We start from the raw sequence: 5,042 nt of genomic DNA, 5'->3' as shown, positions 1-5,042 counted from the left end.
AGTGTGTACGCTTAGCGTACAGCTAAGTACTCCCCGCGTACTAAGTAAGGAGGGATTTTGCATGTTGGGCTTCCGTTTGGGCCATCTTTTGGGCTTAGTTGTCTTGGGCCCTGTTGGGACATCAGGTTTTGGGATGATAATTATTTTTAGAAGACCTACAATGGGTTTGGTCCCAATTTGGAAAATTGGGCCATGGATTGGGCCTTGAATCATTTTTGGTATTTGGGCCACGTGGATTATATGTTTTGGGCCTAAGTCTTGGTCCAAACTAGGTGAGGGGTAAATTGGTACCCTAGTAATGGATTTATGGATATGGTTTGGGACCCAAATGTTGATTGGGTGTTGTTTTGATTTTGATAGTTTGGGGATCGGTCAGCCATCAGCTAGAGATTTATCCGCGGATTTAGCAGTGCGAGGTGAGTCTCCTCACTGGGTTTAGTGGGGTCAAAGGCACCATTGTTGGCTCCTGGTTTTTATGTTAGAATGCTAGACGTTTGCGTAACTCTTGGATGTGTTATGAGATGGTATGCTTACCGGGCAAGGCCCGATGCTAGGCGGGGCCTGATGAGTATATTGTATGCTGGTTAATAGTATATGTGTTCTGCTTACCGGGCGAGGCCCCGATGCCAAGCGGGGCTCGATGACTGTATGGTATGCGGTAGTCTTTGTGATTATTGCATGTGCTAGTAAGGTTATATGTTTATATGATTATATGGTTATATGATTAGGTGTGTATCGGGTAAGGCCCAATGTCAGGCGGGGCCTGGTGATTGACAGATCTGTAATTCGAGTGGGGGCTCGATGCCGGGCGGGGCCCGAGGCCGAGAGGGACTCGAGATCGGGCAAGGCCCGATGGAGGGCGGGGACCGAGTTAATGATTTATGTATGTATGGTATGAGGTATCTTGGGGAACTCACTAAGCTTTGTGCTTACGGTTTTTAGTTTATGTTTCAGGTACTTCGGTTTTCAAATGAAAGAGCTCAGGATGATTGCAGAGCACACACCACATGTTTCCGCATTCTGTGATTTACTCTGATTTGATGATGTTTTGCTAAATCTAAATTACCTTGGTTTTATGGAAATAATATGTGCTAATGATTTATTAATCTAAAAATGAAACTTTTTATGTCATTATTTTTGGGAGGTTACAGTCGTAGTCTCTAGTTATGTCTAATCACCATAGACAATCTACTAATACTACATGACAATCTTAAATCATTACTTACTTCCAAGAGTATAACCGGCTATAAAGGTTTGAGTAAATTAATACTTAGGAAGTGTTTTCTAAACATGAAAGAGAAGAACACAGTGATAAACTAATGAAATGACTAATCTCCATCACGTATTAATATCTCCATTTAATAATCGAGAAATCCGATTAAGACATATAATGCTTAAGTTCTCAAATCTAAAACAAAGTAAACTAAATATGATCAAACCAATTCATTTGCTGATATAATGCCTTTTACCACGTTTTACTGTCAAACTTGGTCACTGATATTGGCTTAGGGAGTGGAGAAGTAAGATTTCCTTCCAATATGACTCTATTGACTATGATGTCTTCACATTTAACTAACTATTAAAGATGATGGTACTTACTGAGTACGTGTCATATGAGCATGTGTGAATTAGGATCCTTACTCAAGTTAAATTCACCCTTACAGTCATGAGAAACTTCAAAAGGACCATCAATGATGGAATTTCTACACTTAGGTTACTAATGAATCTCTTTTAGTTACACCATTTTCCTTTAAAGTCTAACTAGTTGCAATATATTCTAAGTTTCTTGTTAAATCCACCATTATGTATTACTTGGTACTCTTCCAAGCTACTACTTCACTATTCTATAAAAAAACATGAATTTCACTTGGAAACATAATCGTCTCTATTAGGATGCAACTTAGCATTAATGTGACTTTTACATTGATCTCTTCATACTAACACGATCATATCCTTTGTCCTCCAAGGAGACTTATGAATGTATTTGATTTTGATTCCTTGATTCTTTCCAAATTAACTTGATACGATTTGTCATTCTCAAGGCATACGAGTTATCATATCTAATACATGTCATTGCATATATGATCGATCCCATAGTAGAGGCATGTGGGAATCGAATCATTTCCTTTAGCTCAATAGTAGAACTAAGACATTATCATTGCTCAAATGTCATGCCATGTTTTATAAGCACGAACTCTTTTAAAGTTATTCATCTTGAGTTTCCTCAAGATTCCATGTTCTTTTGCTTCATTTAATTAATCACTCAGATATATCTCTATAAATCCTTAAATTTAGTACGTATGTTGCTTCTCCCATGTGTTTCATAGCGAAACAATTCCCAAAGCAGCTAAACTTTTACATTTTCTAAGTTAGAACATCGTTTCTTTTTAAAGAAAATATTCCAATTACAAGATGCTCGTATTACTCCATATATGAACTTCATAAGCTTACACATCCTTCACGACTTATCTTGGTTTGAGTATGTGTTTGTTTCCATCAATGCTTGTTTCCTATTGAAGATCTGCTTACACTTAATGGTTTTAAGGCCAAGTGTTTGATCAACAAAGTTTCAATTATTCATGGACTGAATCTCGCTCTCCATGATCTCCTTCCATATTGTAACCTCTACGTCCTTCCATAGCTTCTGATATCTGGTATACTCTCATTGTTATCTACCAGTGACTCATTTACCTTAGTAATATAGTATCTATGTAATCAGGTGTATGACGTCCTCTATCAAATCTATAAAGAAGAGGTGGAGGTATGTCAGTTTCCTCAATAGGTATTTCAACCTCAAATTGATAGTTAGGGCCAGCTTTAGGTTGTTCGTTGGTTGACTCTTGAATCCTATCAAGATCAATATGGCTCCTACTAGCCCTTTTGGATATTAGCTCCCTCTCTTGGGAGACTGTCCTTCGAGCAACGAACACTTTGTTCTTAGAGGGTTGGTTAAAAAACTACCCAAAAGGCTTGTTGGGGTATCCAACAAGATAACATATATTTATTCTAAGATCTAGATTGTCGAGCCCTTCACGATGAGCATAAGCCTCATAATCGTAGACTTCCATATGTGCTAGTGAGGAATGAACCTTACTCCCTTATATAGGTGTAAACCCAATGAATAATATTATTTTAATGCTTTCAAGTATTATCCACTTAATTCCAATAATATTAAAATATTCCTTGGGCATTATCACTTATTTATCCCACTTTGTTAAGTTCTAATTATTTATTAACACTTCAATAAATAATAAATTAATTCACATTTATATATTTATTCTTGCTTTTCATCTTGTGCCAAGTGTGTAACCAAAACATCCCCACATAATTATTATGTCACTAAGATGTTGTTTCAGTAGTCATATCTCCATAATTATATATCGTTCGTGATCGATCCAGAGAAATCTTCGTGACTGAACTTCTTTAGTGATCAATGTATGGGTTACAAGTTTCAAAGAGAATATCTTCGAGTTGTGAAGTTTCCATATTACACACACATATACCATGATAACTCATTCTAGTACTTTCTTAACTTTGACTTTGTAAACCTCATTTGCGAACAAGGTTGGAATCTTGAACACTTGACCAATATGGAGACCGGTTAAGCGGGAATATTCGACCACTAAGATGAAATTTCATTCCATATACCGTTTTAAATTGTACAATTAGTAAATATGTCTTCAACTAATTCTTCCTCTTATTTACATAATATGTACATGACATAATCCATACTGAACCCTAGTTTCTTCAGGTGTATAGCCATTGGTAAAAGATTTTGAATGGTTCTCCAAATAAAGATGTTAACTTTCCCTAGGACTAGTTTATTCCAGTCCCACTTCATATTTATGGATGTGAGCATTCTGTTATTAAATTTATGTTTCAAGAAGAATATTGTAAATGTTTTCTTTGCTTGTATTGCCTACTCCCATTTGTCCGATCCTTTATACAATTACAAACTTCTATAAATTACCATTACTCTTTCTAGTTCCTCCACAATTAACTTGCCCACTCAATACACACTCCCTTCCCACGTGAATACTACTCCATCGTCACATATTATTTTCCTTTCATTTAGGATTGTTTTTTGTTGGTTTCCAACGCATATAATCTAGGAAACAAAGATGAAAATGAAGCGGTTACATTACATGTATTTGATTAAAACCTTGCATAATTTGTCACTGATCTTCCTTTTGAACATTACATATATGTTCACATTTAAAAAGATGTGATTGTGATCCAATTTTTCTATTTGAGTCTCACGTACTTAAAACAATTTTTTGTGAGAAATTTGTCTAAGGCTTCCTTCAAGTCCATGAAGTGTTACTACTATCTTTTTCCAAATTGAATCTTGATCAATTACGAAACTCCACCACTATTTTCCCATTAGAGATAAGTTCATAGCCCTTATACTACCAACCCCTAAACCCCATTCTTGTTAATAGTTTATTCCATGTAACCCTTTAGATCTTTTCCCTTTCTTGCGCTCCGAACCAAAAATTTCTTATGAAGTTATGAAATTTCTTTTTTTATTTAATACATGTGAGGGAGCTTTGAATAGTAAGAAGTAATATGAACACAAAGTTCGATAAACATATTTGAAAAGCATGGTTCTCCGACTGAATGAAAGAATGGATTCCTTTTAGAGTGAAATCTTAGCTTTGAATTTTCGAATGATTAGTTCCTAGTGTTTGCTTCTCTTAATGGAGATACCCACTGCAAGTCCCAGATAAGTGAATGGTAATTCACCCACCGTTAATCCAATTCTTCTAGAACACCTTCCATTGTCCCAAGTTAAAACACCAATTCCAAATAGCCTACTCTTCGACAAGTTCAGTTTGAGTCTAGATATGAGCTCAAAGCATCACAAAATCATATTTAAGTTCAACATACCTTTTCTTAACCGGTCATTAAGAAATATTGTGTCATCTGAAAGTTGATGATGAGAAACTCTTGGTACTTCTTTAGGTAATGTAACTTGTCCAAATAATCATTTTTCTACCGCTTCTTCAAATGATATGTTAAGTCCCTCATTCACTATGATA

Source organism: Lactuca virosa, chromosome 3 (genome assembly GCF_052849685.1).
Source record: "Lactuca virosa cultivar CGN04683 chromosome 3, Lactuca_virosa_CGN04683_v6, whole genome shotgun sequence".
Classification (NCBI taxonomy): Eukaryota; Viridiplantae; Streptophyta; class Magnoliopsida; order Asterales; family Asteraceae; genus Lactuca; species Lactuca virosa.
Note: the sequence above shows the minus strand (reverse complement) of the source record.